The sequence below is a fragment of the Penaeus vannamei genome, chromosome 17 (genome assembly GCF_042767895.1).
Source record: "Penaeus vannamei isolate JL-2024 chromosome 17, ASM4276789v1, whole genome shotgun sequence".
Classification (NCBI taxonomy): Eukaryota; Metazoa; Arthropoda; class Malacostraca; order Decapoda; family Penaeidae; genus Penaeus; species Penaeus vannamei.
Genome location: NC_091565.1, coordinates 30,626,765 through 30,636,385, shown reverse-complemented (window position 1 = coordinate 30,636,385; position 9,621 = coordinate 30,626,765). Strand labels below are relative to the sequence as shown.

Below are 9,621 nucleotides of genomic sequence, written 5' to 3'. Positions count from 1 at the left end.
TCCCCCTGGAGAAACATCTCGTAAGGAAAGAAGGAAGATGAAAAGAGGAAGGAAGAGAATGAGAATATATATACAGAGAAAACGACGAGAAAATGAAAAGAGAAGGAAAGAAGGAAAAGATAAAGAAGAAAGATGGGATAAGTAGGTTTAACGATGTTATAAAAATAGAATACCGTGATTAAGAAAATACGAAGAGAACGAGATAAGGAGAACGAAGAAAGAAGAGAGAGAGAGGGGGAGGAGAGAGAGAAAGAGAGAGAGAGAAAGAGAGAGTGAGTGAGAGAAAGATAGAAAGAGAGAGTGAGTGAGAGAAAGAGAGAGATAGAGAGAGAAAGAGAGAGAGAGAGAGAGAGAGAGAGAGAGAGAGAGAGAGAGAGAGAGAGAGAGAGAGAGAGAATTTTAGATAGAAATACCATATATAAAAGCCTTTCTTTTCCCATGATGAAAAGTCCTTGTAGTGTAGTGGTTAACACGACTGACTCTGAATCAGGAAAGCTCGGGTTCGATTCCCGATGAGGACAACGAAAATGGATTTTGTTTTCCTTTTTTTCGTGTCGATATGTGCGCGCGCGAAAAAAAAAGTTGATAGATAGTTATTTTCAGGAAGAATGAAAGGAAGAAAAAGAACGCATCTCTCTCTTTCTCTTCCTCGTTCTCTTTATCTCGTTCTTCGTGTTTCTTTAATAACGATATTTTCCTTTTTTTCTTTTTTTTCATTTTCTCGTCGTTTTCTCTGTATCGGTATTCTTATTCTCTTTCTTCCTCTTTGCATCACCCTTCTTGTCTTACATTTCCCTTCCCTTTTTTGGTGAAGGTGGAAGAGGAGGAGAAGGAAAAGGAGAAGGAGAGAAAGGAAGAGGAGGGGGGGGGGGGAGGAGGAGGAGGGGGGGAGGAGGAGAAGGAGAAGGAGAGAAAGGAAGAGGAGGAGGAGGAGGAGGAGGAGGAGGAGGAGAGAAAGGAAGAGGATGAAGAGGAAGAAGAGGAGGAGGAGGAAGAGAAGGAGGAGGAAGAAGAGGATGAGGAGAACGAGGATGAGGAGGAAGAGGAGAAGAAAGAAAAGGAAGAGGAAGAGGAGGAGGAGGAAGAGGAGAAGGAGAAGGAGAAGGAGAGAAAGGAAGAGGAGGAGAAAGAGGGGGAAGGGAGGAGGAGGAAGAGAGGAGGAGGAGGAGGGGAGAAGGAGGAAGAAGGAGGAGGAGAAGGAGGAGAGAAAGAAAGAGGAGGAGGAGGAGGAAGAAGAGGAGGAGGAGGAGGAAGAGGAGGAGGAAGATGGAGAAAGAGGAGGAGGAGGAGAGAAAGGAAGAGGAGGAGGAGGAGGAAGAGGAGGAGGAGGAAGAGGAGGAGGAGGAAGAGGAGGGGGAGGAAGAGGAGAAGGAGGAGTGGGGTGAGGAAGAGGAGAAGAAGATGAAGAGGAGGAGGAGAAAATGGAGAAGAGGAGGAGGAGGAGGAGGAGGAGAAGGAGAGAAAGGAAGAGGAGGAGGAGGTAGGAAGAAGAGGAGGAAGAGGAGGAGGGGGAGGAGGAGGAGGTGAAGATGGAGAAAGAGGAGGAGGAGGAGGAGGAGGAGGAGGGAGGAGAAGAAGGAGAGAAACGAAGGAGGAGGAGGAGGAAGAAGAGGGAGGAGGAGGAAGAAGAGGAGGAGGGGAGGAAGAGGAGGGAGGAGAAGGGGTGGCGGAGGAGGAGGAGTAGGAGAAGATGGAGAAAAAGAGGAGGAGGAGAAGATGGAGAAGAAGAGGAGGAGGAGGAGGAGAAGGAGGAAGAAAGGAAGAGGAGGAGGAGGAAGAAGAAGAAGAGGAGGAGTAGGAGGAGGAGGGAGGAGGAGGAGGGAGGAGGAGGAGGATAAGGAGAAGGAGAAGCAGATGGAGAAAGAGGAGGAGGAGGAGAAGGAGAAGAAGATGGAAAAAGAGAGGAGGAGGAAGGAGAAGGAGAGAAAGGAAGAAGAAGAGGAGGAGGGGAGGAGGAGGAGGAGGAGGAGGAGGAGGAGGAGGAGGAAGAACAGAAGGAGAAGAGGAAGAAGGAGGAGGAGGAGGGGGAGAAGGGAGGAGGAGAAGATGGAGAAAGAAGAAGAGGAGGAGGGAGGAGGAGGAGGGAGAAGGAGAGAAAGGAAGAGAAGGAGAAGGAAGAAGAGGAAGAGGAGGAAGAGGAGTTGGAGGAGGGGCGAGGAGGAGGAGGAGGAGGAGGGAGGAGAAGGAGAAGAAGATGGGAGAAGAGGAGGAGGAGGAGAAGAAGAAGGAGAGAAAGGAAGAGGAGGAGGAGGAGGAGGAGGAGGAAGGGGAGGAGGAGGAGGAGGGGGAGGAGAAGGAGAAAGAGGAAGAGGAGGAGGAGGGGGAGAAGGAGAAGGAGAGAAAGGAAGAGGAGGAGGAGAAGGAGAAAAAGGAGGGGGATTAGGAGAAAGAGGAAGACGAGGAGGAGTCGGAGAGGAAAATAAAGTTTCGTGTCCACCATAAAGCGTTGTCATTCACACGCAACGGAAAGGGTCAGACGTGTGCAGTGTTAGATCCAAGACTGCCTTTCTTGCACGATCTCTCACCTTTTTTGTTCCTGTCTCTGCCTCGTGTGTGTATGTGCCGATGGGCGTCTTACTCTGGGGAATAAAATTAATGAAAAGAAAAGCACTATGTTTCACATATTACAAAGTCATTAGAAGCGATTATATATTTTGTCATTTTCTTCTTTTCACTTATAAAAAAAAAGTCAGAAGTCGCTTTGGCAGGAAGTCGTGCTTTGCAAACTCCTGAAGGTATTTTCGCGGTGAAATTCATAAGCAGGATTATCATGATAATTTTCCTGTTATCAGATTCCAGGCTTTTCCGTATCAGTCTAATGTGAAAAGACAAAGGGAGTAAAATTGTTGAAAAAACGTGAAAGTAGTGACGTAGTATTGGCAGGCGATACTTTGTTATATTTTATCATCTTTCTTGATAGCATGTCATTATTTCTCTCTCGCTGTCTGACAATTTTCTCTCTCTTACTCCATCTCTCTCTCTCTCTTACTCCATCTCTCTCTTTCTCCATCACTCTCTCTCTCTCCCTCTCTCTATTTCTCCATCACTCTCTCTCTCTCCCTCTCTCTATTTGTCCATCACTCTCTCTCTCTCTTTCTCGAACAAATTGCAAAAGGAACAACGAAGGGAAGAACACCACTATCAATGTGCTTTCATGTTCTTCCCCACGTTGTTCATTTTGCTCTCTCTTTCTCACTCCCCCCCTCCCCCCCCCTTCCCCGCCTTTCTCGTAGCTACCAAAAGTCTTCTACTTCTACCGTTCCCTTTCCCTTGAACCAACCTTACCTGACACGAACAAAGTCAATCCAAAATGCTATCATATAAGTTGCGCAAATAAGTACTGTACTTAGCTGATGAATGCAATGGCATTTCTCATTCTTTGTGTACGCTACCTGTTTTTTTTTTTTTTTTTTTTTTTTTTAATCTCATTTCGTGGACAAAAAAGATTGCTTATTCTACAGTAAATCAAGACTACTTTTAAACCGACCTATAAATCCATCGTTAAAAAATGCCATAAGATAGGAACTATTGTTAAAATAGATGGACATTGATAGATAAAGAGAGAGTGTGAGAGAAAGAGAGAGAGAAAGAGAGAGAAAGAGAGAGAGAAAGAGAGAGAAAGAGAGATCGAGAGAAAGAGAGAGAGTGAGAGAGTGAGAGATAAAGAGAGAGAGAGAGAGAGAGAGAGAGAGAGAGAGAGAGAGAGAGAGAGAGAGAGGAGAGAGAGAGACACAGAGAGAGTAAGCGAGAAGTTTGTCAGCAAAAATATGTAAGCAGAGCGTATACGCTGTAGGTACATCCCTGTTACGTTCTTCCAATCAAAAGAGACAAATAATTGGAAACAAGAAACAAGTTTCCTTCGCAAAAGCCAGGAGGTAATTACTAGTGAAAACGGTACTTCATTCTCTCTCTCTCTCTCCCTCCTTCCCTCTCTCTCATTAATATAAAAGACCTCTGTCTCTCTCTCTCTCTGCCTCTCCTTCTCTCCCTCTCCTCTCTGTCTGTCTGCCTGTCGGTCTGTGTGTGTGTGTGTGTGTGTGTGTATGTGTTTGTATAAATCTAGGGACACAAAACAACGGTCATTTTATGAAAGCAAAAATATGATCATAGTAAAAATTAACGAACATTAGAAAATGGCTATAAAAAGAAAACAAAAACAAAACGAGAGAGAGAGGAGGGAAAGAGAGAGAGACGGGGGGGGGGGGCGTGAGCCGTTTTCCGGCCGTCGTCCGCCTCCTTGAGATGCTCTGAGGAATTGGAGCTTATTGTCTCACTGTTTTTTATATTTCTTCGTTTCCCTCACCGGCAATTAATATATTTAATCTTTCTTTTTCTTTCGATTTTTTTTTCTTTTTTTCTAATCCTCTCAGTTTTTTCAGCTTCTCATCATTTCTTATCCTGGAAGGAAACGAGTGCTGGCGGATTTTTTTTTCTCCCTTTCCTCTTACTTCTTTCCCGCCGATGTTTTTGCGTCTTCGCCTCCATGAAAATCCCTTCGTTTCTGTTATTGCGCGACTCGCTTCACTTGGAAAAAAGACGAGGAGAGAAAGAGAGAGAGAGAGAGAGAGAGAGAGAGAGAGAGAGAGAGAGAGAGAGAGAAAGAGAGAGAGAGAGATAGAAAGAGAGAGCAGCTTCCACAAACCAATTACAGCCAAAGCGGTTCGACCAAATTCGCAGTGAAATAAAAGCGAAGAGGAGAGGGACTTCCTCTGTTTCAAAATTGTCCAAATATTTCGCCTGTTGTACCCTTCATTACCTTCTTGTACCGTTACGTACCCCCGCCCCCGTCCACCACGGCTAAGCAAACTGTTCTACAATGCAAATAATACACTAATTATGAAAAGACTGCATTGCAGGAGTGTTGGTCAATGAATTCGATTTTGATAAACGAATATATAAGATGATTTGATAACAAAATGTTTTAAAAATACACAAAATGCTTGTTCCCGTACCCTTATGATCTTTGTTGTACTCTCTCGTCTCTCTCTCTCTCTCTCCCTCTCCCTCTCTCTCCCTCTCTCTCCCTCCCTCTCCCTCCCTCCCTCTCTCCTCCCTATATATATGCTGCTGCGTGTGTAATTATTTAAAATGTTATTTTATTTGTTTGTGTATTACTATTTTGTTCAAGAAGGTGTTGAGGTGTGGATGATTTTTAATTATTAATTTTCGTTGATTTACTCAACCTGTACCCTGTACATATCATCGTAGAACATGGATAGAATTTAAAGGAAAACGGGGAAGCCCACTGTTAAGAACTTTCAATGATACTTTTCAATGTTTTAAGCCCCATTTTAGTTTATCCTCTTAAGGGATCTACTTCATTTGTATTTATCTATTTGTTTCATAATTTTATGTTTGTTCTTCACTCTCTTTCTATCTCTTATATATATATATATATATATATATATATACATATATATATATATATATATATATATATATATATATATATATATATATATATATCTTTCACTCTCTTTCTCTTTCACATCTCTCCTATATATCATTATCTATCTATCTACCTGCCACTGGCACATCGTAGAACTGGCAGATCTGAGTCAAAAGTATATCAGACAGACAAACGTACAAGTTCATCATTCATATGGTGATGCAATAGATACTTAGGTTAAATAGGCCGTTATTTTCTTTATGAGTACAGTTCTTCGAGGTGGAGGAACGGATAACGTGCTGGTCTAGTAATTCGTAGGCCCACGTTCGATCCTGTTCCAAGCCAAGTGTGGAATCACACGTAGGCCACTTTTTTGTTTCATTTTCTTTAAATTGTATTCATTTCATAATTTTCTTTCTGCTGATATGAATTGTAGAGGAATAAAAGTAATATGAAATGATAAGATATACGAGCATATGTAATTTTAGCTAATCCTGATATCTATGGTTAACTGATATCTAACCAAATGAATGTATGTATGCTTATAAGTGTATTTATATATTTACAATATACAGTTGATCTTTTGTTATGATAAATTTCATCGCCGTATTAAAATCGTGAAATATCTTGGTGCAAACTGCATAGTGTTATACACTATCCACATTATGTTATATTTCTTTCCTTCTCTTTGTGTCTGTATATGGATTTAAAGTGTTTGTGTGCGTTTTGCGCTGCTGTTCTGTTTTCTTCAGACTCAATCATCATTTAGTGCTACTGCAGAGTCTTTTTATAGCATGACCGAAATGGTATTCCTGTATCAAAACCATATTCAAAAGTAAGATACACTCACGTGGAGGCACATATACAATCTGATAGGTATACAATAACACATGTAACATCACATACACAAGTGTAATATAAGTGTGCTCGTAAAAGCTACAATATGATTTAAGTGAAATTATTGTCTATTACATGTTTTTGTGTTGTCGTGGTCAGCACAGTCGTCTCCTACGCGACAGCTACAACAAGAATGTAATTTTTATGCATAATTTTTTGTTTGTATTTCTATCTATTTACCTTCCGTTTCATATATCTTTCTACTTTTGTTTCTGTCTCCTCCGGTGTTTACAATACGAAGGAGTAAGGAGTTGGAGTGTCTGATATTGTTTTTTTTTTTGTTTTTTTGCTTTGTTGTTTGTTGGTGTTTATGCGCGTTTTCGTAATTTTGCTGTTAGTCCTCTCATACTCATATGGCTGTATTAGTGAGATGAGAAGCAAAGAATGGGTGGAGGAAGAAGAGGACGAACACGTGATGAAGAGATAGAAAGAAAAATCAAGACGGAGTAGAAAAGGTGTTAATGTTATCTTCGTTCTACTTTGCCTACTTCAGATAAGAGATACGATTTCATGGGAGAGAAGAATGATCTCTCTTTTTCTATAGTAGCCTGATGTTTACCTATATATTTGGAAAGGTCTGTTGTCACTGTAGTTCACAGGGTCATGAAATAAATGAATGCTCCTTATGGTCCGTCGTGAAATAAAAATGCAAAGTAGACAAAGCAGGCAGTACAGCTGCCAAGGTAATAATTGTAATATTATATATAAATAATAATATACATCAATACTACTACTTTTGCACTGTGACACCGTGATCCTGTGCTAACTATGCCTTCTATTTTGTATGAGATGTAATTCTTCTTTACACGTCCTTTTATTCTCGTGTCTTATGAAACTTTTTTTTTTTTTTTTTTTTTTTTAGCTAATATATATATATATATAATCATACATACATACATACATACATACATATATATATATATATACACATACACCATTTGGTACAACATAAATTTACAAAATGAGTATTCTTTTAAACATACTGAGAAAGCATGTAATTTCATCGCGACTTAGTTGTATATTGACTTATATTTATCTTCGAAACATACTGCAGTTGGATAAAAAACTGTTACTTCAATTCTAAAAAAAAATTATGATAAAACAAAATTTCATCTAACAGGAATTCGAATGAATACCAATAATTTCGAAACTTGTCTGTGGCGTGAACGAATGTAGTCATATAACTTAAGTAAATATGTAATAAAGATAGATCGAGGGATTCATTAATAACTTATTACTGCTGACTCCTTTGACCACAAATTTCGACAAATGTATATGGACTTGCAAACGAGTGTTAAGACCTGTGAAAAAAAAAAAAAAACTACATGACTCGCTGGTAATTTCGAAATACGTATTCTATTGGTATTGTCGATTTGGAAGTCTGTGAAGAGTATTGATAATAACGATAATAGTAACAGCAGCTGCCATACCAACAAAATAAGTACAGAAAAGAAAGAAAAAAAAAAGATCATGCTTTATATTTTTCCCAGGATTTCTTTTTATCTTAATGTTTAGTTAAAATAAGGTAGATAGGTAGAATTTGTTTTTCTTTTAACTGGATATTTTAGGAAAGTCAGGTTTTGGAGGAGACAAGAGAAGAGGGATTTTATAAGGTTGGTAATTTCATTTGATTTTTTTTTAAAGATTGGATACATTTCGGTGTAATGGTAAGCATAAAATAATGTTTAATACATCTTAATCTTTAAATCAAAGTACACGCACACTCACCAACTTAAAAATACATGTAACATTACATACACAAGTGCAATCTGTGTTCTCGTAAAAGTTAAAATATAATTCTACTATCAATAACTTCTATACGTGTGTGTGGTGTAGTGGTAAGCACAGTCGCCTCCTACGCGACAGGCTCGGGTTCAATCCTCGACGAATACTAGATCGCATTTTTATGCATGAATTTCTGTTTGCATCTCTCTACTTACCTACCGTTCCCTATATATTTCTACTTTTGTTTCGGTCTCTTTCTCCGGTATTTACAATGCGAAGGAATATGAAGGAGGGTTTTATTTATTCTTATTTATTTATTTACTTTTTAATTGATTGGTTTGTTTAGTGTTTATACGCGTTTTTGTTGTTAGTCCTTTCATAATCATATGTCTGCATTAGTGATATGAGAAGCAAAAAATGGGAGGAGGACGAGGAGGACGAACAAGTGATGAAGAGAAATAAATAAATATGAAGACGGTGTAGAAAAGGTGGAAGAAATTAAATAGGCAAAGGAAGAAGCACATTTTAATATCTTTCTTAGTATTATCTTTGTTACAATTTGCCTACTTTATATAAGAAATACTATTAGGAGAGAAAAATGATCTGACAAACCAGACAATATAGCTACCAAGGTGTGAAATACTACTACTATTGAGTTGAGACAGCTGAATCCTGTGCTAACCATATGTATTCTATTTTGTGCTGTATGGGATGCAATTCTTGTTTACATTTCATTATATTTTCTGTTTGTACCGAATGAGATGAAGTGATGTAATTCATCTTCTAAGATTGCTTGTCTATATTCCATTTTATTCTCTTTTCTCTTAAAACTATTTTTTCAGTTATATGTGTATATATGTATATATATTTTCATCTATACCAAAAACGAGTATTGTTTTAAACCTATACACTGCTGAGAAAGCATTTAATGTATACGACTTTCATCTTTGAAAACGTACTGCGGTTGGGTAAAAATAGTTACTTCAGAAAAATTTAAGAAATTTATTTAAGATTTAATCTAACAGGAATTCGAATGAATACCAATAATTACGAAACTATTGCTTATCGTTGACATGGAATGTTTACTAGAACTACTTCAAAGGGGATGGTAGTATTAGATTTACTGAGATTGGGATCGCAAGTGTAGGCGGTGCTGAGCAAATCACCGAAAAATCCATCAGGTTCTGACTACACATGCGCACGATTTTTTCATGAGGGGGCTCTAGGATAAAGCCAAATTTTTAACCATACACATATTTCTTTGTGTTTAGCACAACGGTGCAGTCAGAGAGTCTTTGATATTTTGGAGTTTTTTGAGTGTTAATTTTGTTATGACCTTTTCACACAGGTCTGAGCTACCTCTGCAGAGAGAGAGAGAGAGAGAGAGAGAGAGAGAGAGAGAGAGAGAGAGAGAGAGAGAGAGAGAGAGAGAGAGAGAGAGAGAGAGAGAGAGAGAGAGAGAGAGAGAGATAGAACGAGAGAGAGAGAGAGTGTGTGAGCAAAAGAATGAGAGAGAGAGAGAGAGTCCGAAAAAAAAAGACAAATAAACGTTATGAAAATAAAAGAAAATAATAAAGAATAAAACACGCCAGAAGACAAACAGGAAGGGG

At 39.1% G+C, this 9,621-nt stretch overlaps 1 non-coding gene across 1 annotated transcript; it reads left to right on the top strand.

Moving 5' to 3' along the window:
• The first annotated feature begins 448 nt into the window (after nucleotides 1–448).
• On the top strand, nucleotides 449–521 carry TRNAQ-CUG (transfer RNA glutamine (anticodon CUG)). The gene has a single exon. It is a non-coding gene; the product is annotated as a tRNA-Gln (tRNA).
• Nucleotides 522–9,621: the final 9,100 nt, after the last annotated feature.